Here is a 17,313-nt window from a genome sequence, read left to right as displayed (position 1 = left end):
AGTGTGTCCTATCTTCTAGCAATGTGATGACCTATTAATTATGCCACACATTTTATTTCTAATTAGCTCATACATTTTTATTTTGTTTTTCTTCCCTTGTTGACAGTGAGCAAAGACTGTGAATTTGATGGCCTTACATCATGTATTACTACACCCACCTCAGTCATGCAGTAGTTATGTTATGGTCTGGTTATAGCCTAGTAACAGAGTGCCTCCTCCCATGCAAAAATTATCTGTAAATCTAAGACCTTCTAATGTCCAATTTTGCAAATTGGTGAAAATGATATTCTGGGTTTACTCAGAGCCAAGGGCAGCACATGCCTTCTGAAGCCCTGACATGTACTTCAGAGACCATGCTGCTATTGTTTTACCTTGGGATTAGTCGTTCAGTGTATAATGAAGAGCAAAGACTGGTATAATTTTTAACAAGTTTCCAAAGTGGTACATTGATTTAGATTGGGATAGGTTAGGGCTATTAACCCCATCACATCTGCCAGCTGCTTTCTTGTTTTTGGTGCATTGCAGTGGCAAAGTGATAAAACTGGATGTGGAAATACTATACAGTATAAAACCAGGTCTGGGTGTCTTTACTATAAATACTTTGCCTTAGGCTGGAATCAGACGATCATATAGCACCCTATACGATGGCATTGGATGTAATATGCTAATGACACTTGGCTCCAGCTCTGTTGCGAGAGTGAGCCAAGTGTCTGTGCTCCTCTCGCATTACAGAATCGCAGCACAGGTGCGGAGGAGACGGAAAAAGTCATTTCTCCATCTCCTCTATTGCCTGTCTTGGCGTATATTTTACTGCACTGGATTGACATCCGAGTGCAGTCCGATATGTCAGACACATCTAGAGACTTGTATGGTTGAGTGTGATCTGATTCTCACTGCCATTCGCAGCACGCTGCAATTGTTCTCTCATGCCGAATTGTAATAAGAAAATAATTGCAGATTTGAGCTGCCCCATAGAATAACACTGGTCCGAGTGCTATACAATGTTTAATCTCATAGCATTTGGCTGTGTTATATACTCGTGTGACCCTGACCTTTGTAATCCACTTATGTGGTGTCCTTTTGATCTCTGGTCTTCTATATAGGAACATGTTCTCACATTAATGTGATGTATGATATTGATGAGCAACACTAATACTGATAAAATGACAAAAAATGTTTTCTTACAAAGTAAAAAAGTCACAGACAACAGAAAAAACAACCCATTGCTGCATCAATTGTATGATTCTTACCTCGGTCCTACTAAATTATAGTGGCATCTGTTTGACATCTCAAATGTACAGTATATCTCAGATTTGAGTGAAATAATAGCAATGCGTGCATTGATATTTTTTTCCATTGAATTGACAGACAACTTCAAAGGGCTATTCAATAAAAGAGGAAGGAGCCATGAAAAGGACTAGTTCCACTTCCCAAATCTTTATTATAAAGCAAATTTGTTAGAGCTACTGATGGTGGAGTTAGGCTAGAGCTGCAGGTAGCCACCAGGTACCACTCCAAGGGCAGTCCCCTGTACTGCAGCAGCTGACCTCAAGGGTCAAGATCACAGACACGGACTTGAAGTCACTGGCAGGACAGGATTCAAAATCACAGGTAGACTAAATATCAGAACATGTGCAGACAACACAGATTCTGGGTCACCAAATAGAATGGACACTGGTGCTGGTTCAGGTACCGCCGGAGCCGTTAAAGGTTTGGGTAACAGGAACAGGTTCTGGTTTAGACACTATGACTAACAGGGATATGGCAACAGACTAGTTGCACCAACACTAACCAGAAGGGAAGCGATGCTCAGGCACCTCCCTACATAGGAGCATGCCTTAAATACCTGATGCCTCCCAGCTATTGGTTGGGTGCATTTCCAGAGAACACTCAGCCCTTTTAAGAAGCAGGGAGAATGCACTAAGCGCGTCACTGGGAGATTTGGGCAGCGTGCGCAGGCCCAGGAGAGCAGAAAGTCAAGGCAGAGAAAAAACACCACAGAGCAGCTGGGGCGGTGAGTACATGGGCGTCCCTGCCAGCAGGAGGGAGAGGGACTCCAGCATTGGCATTACAGTACTCCCAACTTATGCCCCCTCTTTATTCAACCCTCAATAAATCACTACAGAAGAAATGGGACATGAATATTGTCCTTGGATTCCCACAATCTCTCTTCGAGGCCAAGTTCTCTCCAGTCCACTAAGAAAATGGTTTTAGCTTTCACCTTCATGGTAAGGATGCTTCTCACTACCAAGATATCCTCAGAACAGACTAAAGCAGGCATAGTACCAGGATCTTTAAATTGCAAACTCTCTCCCTGACTGGCACAACCAGCCACCAGCTTGGAAGAATAGAAGACAAGTTGGGGTTCTTCCTCTTGGTCTGTGGGTAGGAAAGACCTGGAAAGCACAACCTCCTTGATGTTCTTGTCAGTGTCACATGTTTACCATGACAGAGATGAGCCAGAAGACAGCAGCATCTGATTTTTCCTACTCTGCACTGATTAGAAGCACTTCACCTTCATATTAAACGGTGTAAATTTCTTTTAGCAGTGCAGGGGTTAATCGGCTCAGGTGAGAGCTACTCTAAACTTTCCTGCTTTAAGGCTCTCAGCTGTACACTGTTAGCCACTCCCATCTCCTATATAAACCGGACCCTGGCTAGAACTCATTGTCAGAGTAGCTTATGCTGCATGGCTGGAGATGGTAGTGGTTGTTATTGGAGAAGGCGTTTGGCAGATTTATCTGTGACTGTTGCTAGGTTTTAAGTGTGTGATAATTACATTTCTTCTCTTACTTAGGTTTAGCCCCATCATTCCTCACTCCCCAGTGTTGTTTATGTGTGTATATTTGTATGATTAGTATTTTCCTTTATCCCTGTTTTTATTACCTTGTAAATCTGGTTGGTGAATTACAGTACACTACTACTCCTCTCTTCCCTGGGTGGGAGAAGGGTACAGATTGAGGGCAGATTCAGGAGCTAAGGCAAGGTACATGGCCCTGGCGTCTTCCCTATCAGAAGTAATCTGGGAAACAGAGCACCCTAGGGCGCCCCTAGCATTAGGGACAGGGAAGGAGCCCCTGGGACACCAAACAACACTGTCGTGACATTATCTCTGACCAAAACCATTTTTTGATCCATTATGGATCCTATCACTGCTCTCATAGGGCAACTGCAGCATCTCAGCCTGGAGGTGGCAGATCTACACACTGTTGTTTTCCAGCACCCTAACGCATCAGGTTTGGGGACCGTGACTCCCAGGCAATTCTTAGTGGAACCCAAGATTGCATTTGCCTGAAAGGTTCTCTGGGGGGTGTGACAAGTTTGTTGTTTTCAGTAAGTCCTGTAAACTATGCATCAGTTTATATCCTTGTTCCTCAGCAACCAAGGAGCAACAAGTGGGGATAATCTCTTTCCTTCAGGGTGACCCCCAAGCATGGGCATTCTCTCTCCTGTGTGACTTCCAGACGTTGGAGGAATTTTTTTCTGGCACTGGGTCACATATAGGACGACCCCTGGTTGACTCCACACCACGTTAATTACAGCAGGGAGACCGGCGGGCAGAAGAGTATTGCTCTGAGTTTCGAAGGTCCACTGACACTAAGTGAAATGACCCCGCACTCTGTAGCCAGTTCTGTGAATGGCTACCAGTAAGGGTGAACGATGCCTTAGCCCTGTATGTGTCACAACTCTGTTGTTGGGGGACCAGGGGCTCCTTTCCTGTCCGTAACACTAGACAGTGCCCTAGCTCGCCCTGTTCCCCAGGTCACATCTAAAGGTGAAGATGCCAAGGGCACATACCTTGCCTGATCTCCTGAATCTACCCTCCGTCTCTACCTTTCCCCCACCCAAGTAAGAGGGGAGTAGTTGTGCACCATAGTACACCAACCAGATGAACAAAGTAACACAAACAGGAAAAATGGAAAATATCAGGCATGCCTATATTCACTCACATATAACAGAGCAATGCATCGGGAAGTGGAGGATGGAGTAAAACTAAAGTAGGAGAAGGAAAGGGAATTATCACACTTACTAAATCAAGCAACAGTCGAAGATCAATGCACCAAACGCCTTTTCATATAACCAACTACTATCCCCCCATCCATGCAGCATAAGCTGTCTCTGATGATGTGTGTCAGTCAGGACCAAGATTTTTATAGGGGATAAGGAGTGGCTAACAATGCTCAACTGAGAGCCCTAGCTTCTAACATGGCTGATTAACCTGTGTACTTCCAAAAGAAATTAACACAGTTTAAATAAAGGTGAAGTGCTTCCTTTCAGAGTAAGAGCAATCTTCTGGTTCCCCTCTGTTTCAGTATCCCAATGACAGAACCCGCCCTTCTACAAGAAACCTCCGGAACATCAGAACCAGATTTATCGGGGTGGGCCCCGTGAAAAGACCGGATCAGTGTGGCCGCATGGACGTCAGATGCTGGTACCCATATTCTCTCTTCATGACGTATCCTTTCCAATGTACCAGATACTGAGGTTTTTCTTTGTAAAGAAGAAAGATGGGGGGGTTATGCCCCTTCCTAGAATTCCACAAACTCAGTCAGATCACGGTCCGGGATCCGGATCCGCTCCCTCTCATCCCAGACCTCTTTAATCACACTGTAGGAGCAAAATGGTTTACTAAACTGGATCTCAGGGGGGCGTGTAATCTCATTCATATTAAAGAGGAGGATCAGTGGAAAACAGCTTCCAAGACGCCTAAGGGACACTATGAGATCCTTGTGATGCCATTTGGGTTGACTAATGCTCCCGCCGGATTTCAGCACTTTGTAAATTAAATTTTTAGACACCTGGTAGGTAGATTTGTGGTAATCTATCTTGATGACATATTTATTCATCTGACCTTGAGTCACATCAGGTACATGTCATGCAGGTCTTACAAATACACAGAGACAAAAAATTATTTGTCAAACCAGAGAAATGAATGGTCTCGGTTAAGAAGATCTGTCTGAACTCTGTTGCCGAGTGTCCCGGGACTAGGGGGTCCTTCCCTTTTTCTTAATGCTAAGGGACGCCCTAGCTCGCACTGCTCCCCAGATTACTTCTGATGGTGAAGACACCGGGACCATATACCTTGCCTTAACTCCTGAATCCACCCTGTGTCACAATACGCCCACCAGACTTGACAAGGTAATACAAACGGGGTAACGGAAAATACCAAACATACAAATATACACACACATTTAACAGAGGTATGCACCAAGGAGTGGAGGATTGAGGTTAAAACAGTAAGAGAAGAAAGAGAATTATCACACACTCAAACAAGCAACAGTCACAGATAAATCCAACAAACGCCTACTCAAGTAACTACCAGCAACAACCTCCAGCCATGCAGCTTAAGCTAGCTCTAATGATGTGTGTTAGGACCCAGATTAAAAAAGGAGATGGCAGTGACCAACTGTGCTCACCTGGGAGCCTTAGCTCCAAGAGCTCTCAAACGAGCAGATTAAGGCTATGTTCACACATAGCGTCGGGTCCCTGTGGGTTCTCCCGCAGCGGATTTGATAAATCTGCAGGGCAAACCCGCTGCGGTTATCCCTGCAGATTTATCACGTTTTGTCCTGCGGGTTCCGCTGTGGGATTTTACTCCTACTATTGATGCTGCATATGCAGCAATATGCAGCATCAATAGTAATGTTAAAAATAATAAAATAATGATATACTCACCCTCTGACGTCCCGATCTCCTCGGCGCTGCAGGCTGCGGTCCGGTTCCAAAGGTGCTGTGCGAGAAGGACCTTCGTGACGTCACAGTCATGTGACCGCGACGTCACCGCAGGTCCTGGTCGCATAGCAAACCTGAGACCGGACGGCCGCATGCAGCGCTGAGAGGTGAGTATAGCTTATTTTTTATTTTTATTCTTTTTTTTTACCCACAAATGTTCCCGGGGCCGGGAGGAGAGTGGGTACCACCCGCACATTATCCGCTTACTTCCCGCATAGTGGGCACAGCCCCATGTGGGAAGTAAGCGGATCAATGCATTCCTATGGGTGCAGAATCGCTGCGATTCTGCACAAAGAAGTGACATGCTGTGGGTTGTAAACCGCTGCGTTCCCGCGCGGTTTTTCCCGCAGCATGTGCACAGCAGTTTGCGGTTTCCATAGGGTTTACAGGTTACTGTAAATGCAATGGAAACTGCAGCGGACCCGCAGCGGCAAAATCGCAAAGTGTGAACATGGCCTAATCCCTTCATGACTGTAGGTATTTTCATTTTTGCGTTTTTATTTTTTGCTCCCCTTCTTCCCAGAGCTACAACTTTTTTATTTTTTTGTCAAAATGGCCATGTCAGGGCTTGTTTTTTGTGGGACAAGTTGTACTTTTGAAAGATTACATTGGTTTTAACATATCGTTTACTTGAAAATGGGAAAAAATTCCAAGTTAGGTGAAATTGCAAAAAAAGTGGAATTCAACAATGTTTTTTTGTTTCGGTTTTTTTCCATGTTCACTAAATGCTAAAACTTACTTGTCATTGTTATTCTCCAGGTCATTACAAGTTCATAGACAGCAAACATGTATAGGTTCTTTTTTTATCTAAGTTTTGAAACAAAAATTCCAAAGTTTGTTAAAAATGGTGCCATTTTTCGATACCCATCGCGTCTCCATTTTTTGTGATCTTGGGTTGGGTGAGGGCTTTTTGTGCACCGAGCTGACATTTTTAATGATTCCTTTTTGGTGCAGATACTATCTTTTGATTTCCCGTTATTGCATTTTAATGCAATGTTACGGTGACCAAAAAAACATAATTCTGGCGTTTTGACTTTTTTTGTCGTTACACCGTTTAGTGACCGTGTTCATTTTTTTTATATTGATAGATCGGGCAATTCTTAAAGCGGCGATACCAAATATGTGTATGTTTGATTTTTCTTTATTGTTTTATTTTGAATGGGGCGAAAGGGAGGTGATTTGAACTTTTATATATTTTTTATTTTGTTAATATTTAAAAAAAATTTTTTTTTTACTTTTGACATGCTTCAATAGTCTCCATGGGAGACTAGAATCTTCCATAACCCGATCGCTTCTGCTACATACAGGCGATGATCTGATCACCTGTATGTAGCAGAATTGCTGACTTGCTATGAGCGCCACCCGCCGAGCAGCGCTCATGGGAATCTGGAAGTGACAACCATAGAGGTCTGTTGGAGACCTGTGGTTGTCATGCCAACCCATCGGTGACCCGCGATCTTGTGACAGGGTCACCGATGGGCGGGATTTCCGGCATGCTTGGCGGGATTTCCGGCATGCTTGCCGGAAGCACATGTTAAATGCCACTGTGAAAGTTTAATAGCGGCATTTAACTAGTTCACAGCCGTGGGTGGATCGCAAATCCACCCATGGCTGTTATAGCCACATGTCGGAAAAGATGTGGTCTCAGCGCCGGATCGCCTGATTTTGGAAAGGTGTTAACTCTTGCACTGCCTAAAGAAATTTATAACGTTTAATATGCAGGTGAAGTGCTTCAATTCAGCGGCGCGAGAGTAGGAGAAACCAATCGCTGCTGTCTTCTGGCTCCCCTCTGTCGTGGTTAACTTGTGGCAAGATCCTTTTTCTAGGATATGTCTTATCGTCCACTAGTTTTCGCATGGATCCAGTGAAATTCCGAGCAGTACTGAATTGGGATCATCCTGAAGATTTGAAGGCGTTATAGTCCTGCAAATCTAAGGTCTCAGGATTCCCTCTCTCGCACAAGAGGTTGAACCACATTAGGGACTCTCTTTGTAGGTGGGACATCAGGAATCCCACTTTAGCTCGATCATTGGTAAACTAATGGGCCAACATTTCATAGTGCAATGTGCACTGGTTAAGATACCCATGGCACTGCTTGAGGTCCCCATCGTAACGTGTCAAGCAGACAGACAAAGACCAGTTCCAAATACATAAGTTGCTGGCAGAGTACTCAATGCTGAGGTTGCTGCAACCTGGGTTGGAGCAGATAAAGCAGCCAAGTCATCTAAATGGATATTCAATGTCCACAGATAAGACAGAATGTTATCTTGCTGATCTCATTGAAGGGTCACTCATGGTACAACACTGAGAATTAAGGGGTAGTGAGATCAGAGGGGTCAATTGCCTGAGCAAACTGTCACACTTTTGGGTGCTGGACCCACTGTGCCATGTACTGGGCTTACCCTGTAGGGGTGTGGCAAAGCAGCTTCCTGGTTTTTGCTAGAGCTCCTTATGGTGGAGTTAGGCTTGAGGTGTAGGTAGCCGCCATGTACCACTCCCAGGGCAATCCCCAGTACTCCCAATAGCTGACCTCAAGAGTCAAGATTGCATTAATGGATTCTGAGTCACTGGCAGGACAGGATTCAAAATCAGAGGTAGACTAAATAACGGAACTTGTTCAGTCAACACAGATTCTAGGTCACCAAACAGGATGGACATTGTTTGCTGATTTCAGTTGCAAGATCAAGTGCCGCCTCAGCAATACATGTTCAGATGCCGCTGCAGTGATTTCAAGTTCAGATACCACTGAAGCGGTTACTCGTTTAGGTACCGCCAGAGTGATTTCAGGTTCAGGTACTGCAGGAGCTTTTTCAGGTTTTGCTGGAACGGTTTCAGACTCGTACCGCCGGAGCAGTCTCAGGTTCAGGTAACACCGGAGTGATTACAGGATCAGTAACGTCAGAGCAGGTTCAGATACCGACTGAGTGGTTACAGGTTCAGGTACCGCCAGATTGCTCTCAGATTCAGGTACCGCCAGAGCGGTTACAGGTTCAGGTATCACCAGAGCAGTTTCACGTTCAGATACCGCCAGAGCGGTTTCAGGTTCAGGTAACAGGAACAAGTTCTGGTTTAGACAATACATGTCACAGGTGCGTCAGATGCTACAAACAGTCATTCTGCATCTGGCTGCAGAAGGTCTCTGTTTGGCATTGCAGACACCTTCTTAATCCTTCTGACTTTTGGACCCAGTGGCAGCTTCCCTCCGGCTCTAATTGACACACCTGGACCTGGGTGTTTATAGACTCTCAGTCTGCTTCAGGAAGTCGCCAGTGATATTCACATTTTCTCTTGTGAAGGCTTGGAGCTGTAGCAGTTGGCTTACTTCCTCCTCCTGTTGGAGGACATTTGGTGTTACCTCCCTGAGTATGCACAAGCTAAGTTGCTTCCCCCTTGTTTGTCTCCCTTCTTGTCCTTAGTGTACAGGGCCTAACTCTAGAGATATACATGGCTTAGGGAAGGCAGGGTGCTATTAGATCTACCTAGGGGTCTCCACTCCCCGGTTCTCTAGCGTTTGGGCTTCCTTCCCCTCTTCACTTCGTGTTGCACTTAGTCTTCCCACACTGTGCGTGACAATACAATTAACTAGAACAGGGACCTGGCAACAGACTAGATGCACAAACACTAACTAACCAAAGGGGAAGTGTTGCTCAGGCATCTCCCTATAAGGGAGTTGTCCGAGGAACCCCTAATAAACACGGGGGGAAATGAGTCAAGACGAGGGACAAATAGCATATATCATCATGGCTCATAAGTATCATTTTTTCTAAATGACTTTGTGTGATTCCCATATTGATGGGTATTCCAAGTATGTTGCTGACTAAGGGACACAGAGAGTTTTTTTTTACTACTCGAATTAGCAGAAAAACAGTGTACATATCTGCATGCTTGTTGTCTCATTGATGATTAGTTCAGTACCAAGGGAATGTGTTATGAGCAATATAATGATATGTTGGGATTTAAGTTAGTGTATTGCCTCATACCAATGAATCTCCATACCTCGAAGGTCAAGTCTAAGGTTACATCTCTACATGCTGAGGATATATTTTCTCTAGTTGATACATTCATGTATTTATACACGTAAAGTATATGCTATCTCAATAAGATTTTTTTACTGTTTGTGCTTTTTCTTATTATAGTATAGGTGTGTAACAGGGCATTCAGAGATAGCAATGTTTAGCGGGGGAACCATATTGCTAACATTAGGGTGCCAACCTCTTCAGTCATGTACGGCGACTGTCAAGGATCACTAGCGAATTAATAACCCCCCACATGCTCTTGTTTAATATACCTGTATTCTATGGCTAAACCCGTATGTTTTCACTGATCACACCTATATAATCTATTTTAGAGTGTGTTTTTGTTTTTCTTGAGAGTTTTTGCACTTTTAATAATGTGAATAAAAGTTATTTTGTAGGGGTCTATTTTCTCTATGGTTCCAATGAGCGTGCCTTAAATACCTGATGCCAACCAGCAATTAGCTGGTGGCATTTCCAGAGTGTGTTGTTACTTTAAGAAGCGCCGGAGTGTTCACTCGCACTATGCTCATCGCCGGGAGACCTGAGCAACATGTGAAGGCCCAGTGGGGCAGGAAGCCACAGCAAAGGAAGGACACATCGCAGAGCAGACAGGGAGGTGAGTATATCTGGGTCATTGCCGGGAGGAGGGAGAGGGACCATGCAGAGATGCCTGCATTGGTGATACACCTCCTATGGCAGTATATATAGGGTCCTCAGTCCTCATATCCACATGATGTTTTATATGCAAATTACCTCTTCAGAGAAAAAGAGGACTTGAACTCTATAGCGCCACCTATTGGAAGTAGCGATTCTACAGAGGAGCATTGCACGGCGAATAAGCCTCCTTACCTTGACAAGCCAGAGCTGGTATGTCACCCTCCACAAGGAGAAACCTTAGCCTTTAGACTTTAGTCATGCATATGGCATTTTATTGCACAGACAGTATCACTGTATGTAACACTAAGTAAACTAAGTGATATATCATTGGATTCAGCTTCTCTTTGCCTACATCAGGCTGCTCTCTGATGAGATACCTTTAATGATTTCTAAACTTTAGGAAATGCAACCAATCTTTCATGCGTATCTTCCCTATTTTTCAAATTTTATGTGTTTAACATGTATTTTTGTTAGCACATCATCACTTGAGACTTGTTGATCTGTTGGCACAAGCAGTATGCATTGTGCAATGGATCTGACAATGTACTATGTTAGATGGGCTGGTGAAAGAAAACATATCACCTCAATGCAATACCTTTAAGATGGGTGTTGTGAGGCAGTGACCGGTGTCACAGGTAGGGGTCCCCAGGATGTGCACGGAGGCCATGGGGGTGCATTGCAGTCACAGGAGTAGCTGTGACCGATGTCACAGGTAGGGGTCACTGTGTGTTCCCCCTGGATGTGCAAGGAGGCGTATGGAGGCCTTGAGAGTGCACTGCAGTCACAGGCATAGCTGTGATTGCAATGCGGAATAAAAATAAGTGTTAGTCTTGGACAAACTATTGTCCGAGGCATATTTATTAACCCCTTACCGGCATCGGGCGTACTATACCGTCCGATGCCGGCTCCCCTGCTTTGATGCAGGGCTCCGCGGTGAGCCCGCACCAAAGCCGGGACATGTCAGCTGTTTTGAACAGCTGACATGTGTCCGTAATAGGCGCGGGCAGAATCGCGATCTGCCCGCACCTATTAACTAGTTAAATGCCGCTGTCAAACGCAGACAGCGGCATTTAACTACCGCTTCCGGCCGGGCGGCCGGAAATGACGTCATCGCCGACCCCCGTCACATGATCGGGGGTCGGCGATGCTTGTATATTGTAACCATAGAGGTCCTTGAGACCTCTATGGTTACTGATTGCCCGTCGCTGTGAGCGCCACCATGTGGTCGGCGCTCACAGCACACGTGCAATTCTGCTACATAGCAGCGATCAGCAGATCGCTGCTATGTAGCAGAGCCGATCGGGTTGTGCCTGCTTCTAGCCTCTCATGGAGGCTATTGAAGCATGGCAAAAGTTAAAAAAAAAAGTTTAAAAAAATGTGAAAAAAATAAAAAAAACATAAAAGTTTAAATCACCCCCCTTTCGCCCCAATCAAAATAAATCAATAAAAAAAATATCAAATCTACGCATATTTGGTATCGCCGCGCTCAGAATCGCCCGATCTATCAAATAAAAAAAAGTATTAACCTGATCGCTAAACAGCGTAGCGGGAAAAAAACTCGAAACGCCAGAATTACGTTTTTTTGGTCGCCGCGACATTGCATTAAAATGCAATAACGGGCGATCAAAAGAACGAATCTGCACCGAAATGCTATCATTAAAAATGTCATCTCGGCACGCAAAAAATAAGCCCTCAACCGACCCCAGATGATGAAAAATGGAGACGCTACGAGTATCGGAAAATGGCGCATTTTTTTTTTTTTTTAGCAAAGTTTGGAATTTTTTTTCACCACTTAGATAAAAAATAACCTAGTCATGTTTGGTGTCTATGAACTCGTAATGACCTGGAGAATCATAATGGCAGGTCATTTTTAGCATTTAGTGAACCTAGCAAAAAAGCCAAACAAAAAAACAATGTGGGATTGCACTTTTTTTGCAATTTCACCGCACTTGGAATTTTTTTCCTGTTTTCTAGTACACGACATGCTAAAACCAATGATGTCGTTCAAAAGTACAACTCGTCCCGCAAAAAATAAGCCCTCACATGGCCAAATTGACGGAAAAATAAAAAAGTTATGGCTCTGGGAAGGAGGGGAGCGAAAAACGAACACGGAAAAACGAAAAATCCCCCGGTCATGAAGGGGTTAATGACCTTGTAGGGGGCATTCAGAGTAGTATTTCAATATTTGCAGATGACACTAAACTCTGCAGGGTAATCAATACAGAGGAGGACAATTTTATATTACAGGATGATTTATGTAAACTAGAAGCTTGGGCTGATAAATGGCAAATGAGCTTTAACCCCTTCATGACCCAGCCTATTTTGACCTTAAAGACCTTGCCGTTTTTTGCAATTCTGACCAGTGTCCCTTTATGAGGTAATAACTCAGGAACGCTTCAATGGATCCTAGCGGTTCTGAGATTGTTTTTTCGTGACATATTGGGCTTCATGTTAGTGGTAAATTTAGGTCAATAAATTCTGTGTTTATTTGTGATAAAAACGGAAATTTGGCGAACATTTCAAAAATTTCGCAATTTTCACATTTTGAATTTTTATTCTGTTAAACCAGAGAGTTATGTGACACAAAATATTTGATAAATAACATTTCCCACATGTATACTTTACATCAGCACAATTTTGGAAACAAAATTTTTTTTTGCAAGGAAGTTATAAGGGTTAAAATTTGACCAGCGATTTCTCATTTTTACAACGAAATTTACAAAACCATTTTTTTTAGGGACCACCTCACATTTGAAGTCAGATTGAGGGGTCTATATGGCTGAAAATACCCAAAAGTGACACCATTCTAAAAACTGCACCCCTCAAGGTGCACAAAACCACATTCAAGAAGTGTATTAACCCTTCAGGTGCTTCACAGCAGCAGAAGCAACATGGAAGGAAAAAATGAACATTTAACTTTTTAGTCACAAAAATGATCTTTCAGCAACAATTTTTTTATTTTCCCAATGGTAAAAGGAGAAACTGAACCACGAAAGTTGTTGTCCAATTTGTCCTGAGTACGCTGATACCTCATATGTGGGAGTAAACCACTGTTTGGGCGCACGGCAGGGCTTGGAAGGGAAGGAGCGCCATTTGACTTTTTGAATGAAAAATTATCTCCATCGTTAGCGGACACCATGTCGCGTTTGGAGAGACCCTGTGTGCCTAAACATTGGAGCTCCCCCACAAGTGACCCCATTTTGGAAACTGGACCCCCCAAGGAACTTATCTAGATGCCTAGTGAGCACTTTAAACCCTCAGGTGCTTCACAAATTGATCCGTAAAAATGAAAAAGTACTTTTTTTTCACAAAAAATTTCTTTTCGCCTCAATTTTTTCATTTTCACATGGGCAATAGAATAAAATGGATCCTAAAATTTGTTTGGCAATTTCTCCCGAGTACGCCGATACCTCATATGTGGGGGTAAACCACTGTTTGGGCACACGGCAGGGCTCGGAAGGGAAGGCGCGCCTTTTGACTTTTTAAATGGAAAATTAGCTCCAATTGTTAGCGGACACCATGTCGCGTTTGGAGAGCCCCTGTGTGCCTATGCATTGGAGCTCCCCCACAAGTGACCCCATTTTGGAAACTAGACCCCCCAAGGAACTTATCTAGATGCATACTGAGCACTTTAAACCCCCAGGTGCTTCACAGAAGTTTATAACACAGAGCCATGAAAATAAAAAATAATTTTTCTTTCCTCAAAAATGATTTTTAGCCTGGAATTTCCTATTTTGCCAACGATAATAGGAGAAATTGGACCATAAATGTTGTTGTCCAGTTTGTCTTGAGTACGCAGATACCCCATATGTGGGGGTAAACCACTGTTTGGGCGCACGGCAGGGCTCGGAAGGGAAGGCACGCCATTTGGCTTTTTAAATGGAAAATTAGCTCCAATCTTTAGCGGACACCATGTTGCGTTTGGAGAGCCCCTGTGTGCCTAAACATTGGAGATCCCCCACAAATGACCCCATTTTGGAAACTAGACCCCCAAAGGAACTAATCTAGATGTGTGGTGAGCACTTTGAACCCTCAAGTTCTTCACAGAAGTTTATAACGCAGAGCCATGAAAATTTAAAAAAAAATTTCTTTTCTCAAAAATGATTTTTTAGCCCGCAATTTTTTATTTTCCCAAGGGTAACAGGAGAAATTTGACCCCAATATTTGTTGTCCAGTTTCTCCTGAGTACGGTGATACCCCATATGTGGGGGTAAACTACTGTTTGGGCACATGCCGGGGCTCGGAAGTGAAGTAGTGAAGTTTTGAAATGCAGACTTTGATGGAATGCTCTACGGGCGTCACGTTGCGTTTGCAGAGCCCCTGATGTGGCTAAACAGTAGAAACCCCCACAAGTGACCCCATTTTGGAAACTAGACCCCGAAAGAAACTTATCTAGATGTGAGGTGAGCACTTTGAACCCCCAAGTGCTTCACAGAAGTTTATAACACAGAGCAGTGAAAATAATAAATACATTTTCTTTCCTCAAAAATAATTTTTTAGCACAGAATTTTTTAATTTTCCCAAGGGTAACAGGAGAAATTTGACCCCAATATTTGTTGTCCAGTTTTTCCTGAGTACGGTGATACCCCATATGTGGGGGTAAACTACTGTTTGGGCACACGTCGGGGCTCGGAAGTGAAGTGAAGTTTTGAAATGCAGACTTTGATGGAACGCTCTACGGGTGTCACGTTGCGTTTGCAGAGCCCCTGATGTGGCTAAACAGTAGAAACCCCCCACAAGTGACCCCATTTTGGAAACTAGACCCCGAAAGGAACTAATCTAGATATGTGGTGAGCACTTTCAACCCCCAAGTGCTTCACAGAAGTTTATAACGCAGAGCCGTGAAAATAATAAATACGTTTTCTTTCCTCAAAAATGATGTTTTAGCAAGCAATTTTTTATTTTCTCAAAGGTAACAGGAGAAATTGGACCCCAGTAATTGTTGCGCAGTTTGTCCTGACTGTGCTGGTACCCCATATGTGGGGGTAAACCACTGTTTGGGCACACGTCGGGGCTCGGAAGGGAGGGAGCACCATTTGACTTTTTAAATAAAAGATTGGCTGGAATCAATGGTGGCGCCATGTTGCGTTTGGAGACCCCCTGATGTGCCTAAACAGTGGAAACCCCTCAATTCTAACGCCAACACACCCCTAACCCTTATCCCAACTGTAGCCGTAACCCTAACCACAACCCTAACCCCAACACAACCCTAACCACAACCCTAATTCCAACCCAACCCTAACCCTAAGGCTATGTGCCCACGTTGCGGATTCGTGTGAAATTTTTCCGCACCATTTTTGAAAAATCCGCCGGTAAAAGGCACTACGTTTTACCTGCGGATTTCCAGTGTTTTTTGTGCGGATTTCACCTGCGGATTGCTATTGAGGATCAGGTGTAAAACGATGCGGAATCTGCACAAAGAATTGACATGCTGCGGAAAATACAACGCAGCGTTTCCGCGCGGTATTTTCCGCACCATGGGCACAGCGGATTTGGTTTTCCATATGTTTACGTGGTACTGTAAACCTGTAACACTGCTGCGGCCAATCCGCTGCGGATCCGCAGCCAAATCCGCACCGTGTGCACATAGCCTAATTCTAAAGGTATGTGCACACGCTGCGGAAAATGCTGCGGATCCGCAGCAGTTTCCCATGAGTTTACATTTCAATGTAAACCTATGGGAAACAAAAATCGCTGTACACATGCTGCAGAAAAACTGCACAGAAACGCAGCGGTTTTCATTCAGCAGCATGTCACTTCTTTCTGCGGATTCCGCAGCGGTTTTACAACTGCTCCAATAGAAAATCGCAGTTGTAAAACCGCAGTGAAATGCGCAGAAAAACCGCGGTAAATCCGCGATAAATCCACAGCGGTTTAGCACTGCGGATTTATCAAATCCGCTGCGGAAAAATCCGCAGAGGACCAGAATACTTGTGCACATACTCAAACCCTACCCTAACCCTAACCCTAGTTCTAACTCCAACCTTAGTGGAAAAAAAAATTTCTTTATTTTATTATTGTCCCTACCTATGAAGGACAAAGGGGGGGGGGTCATTTACTGTTTTTTTTATTTTGATCACTGTGATAGGTTTTATCACAGTGATCAAAATTCACATTGGAACGAATCTGCCGGCTGGCAGATTCGGCGGGCGCACTGCACATGCGCCCGCCATTTTGGAACATGGCGGCGCCCAGGAAAGAAGACGGACGGACCTCGGGAGGCTCGGTAAGTATAAGGGGGGGAGATCAGGGCACGGGAGGGCGTCGGAGCACGGGGGGGGGGTGGATCGGAGCATGGGGGGTGGATCGGTGTGCGGGCGGGTGGATCGGTGTGCGGGGCGGTGGATCGGTGTGTAGGGGGGTGGATTGGAGCACGGGGGTGGGATTGGAGCACGGGGGGAGCGGAGCACAGGACGGAGGGGAGCGGACCACAGATCGGGGGGCTGGGGGGGCGATCGGTGGGGTGGGGGTACATCAGTGTTTCCAGCCATGGCCGATGGTATTGCAGCATCGGCCATGGCTGGATTGTAATATTTCACCAGTTTTTTAGGTGAAATATTACAAATCGCTCTGATTGGCAGTTTCACTTTCAACAGCCAATCAGAGCGATCGTAGCCACGGGGGGTGAAGCCACCCCCCCTGGGCTAACCTACCACTCCCCCTGTCCCTGCAGATCGGGTGAAATGGGAGTTAACCCTTTCACCCAGCCTGCAGGAGCCCAATCCGGCCATGACGCATATGCTGCGTCACAGGTCGGATTGGCACGGGTTTTCATGACGCATACGCTGCGTCAAAGGTCGGGAAGGGGTTAATGGGGATAAATGTAAGGTCATGCACTTGGGTAGAAGTAATAAGATGTATAATTATGTGCTTAATTCTAAATCTCTGGGCATAACCGTCAATGAAA

Source organism: Ranitomeya imitator, chromosome 4 (genome assembly GCF_032444005.1).
Source record: "Ranitomeya imitator isolate aRanImi1 chromosome 4, aRanImi1.pri, whole genome shotgun sequence".
NCBI lineage: Eukaryota > Metazoa > Chordata > Amphibia > Anura > Dendrobatidae > Ranitomeya > Ranitomeya imitator.
The sequence above is the reverse complement of the archived record's forward strand: the minus strand, read 5'-3'. Positions refer to the sequence as shown.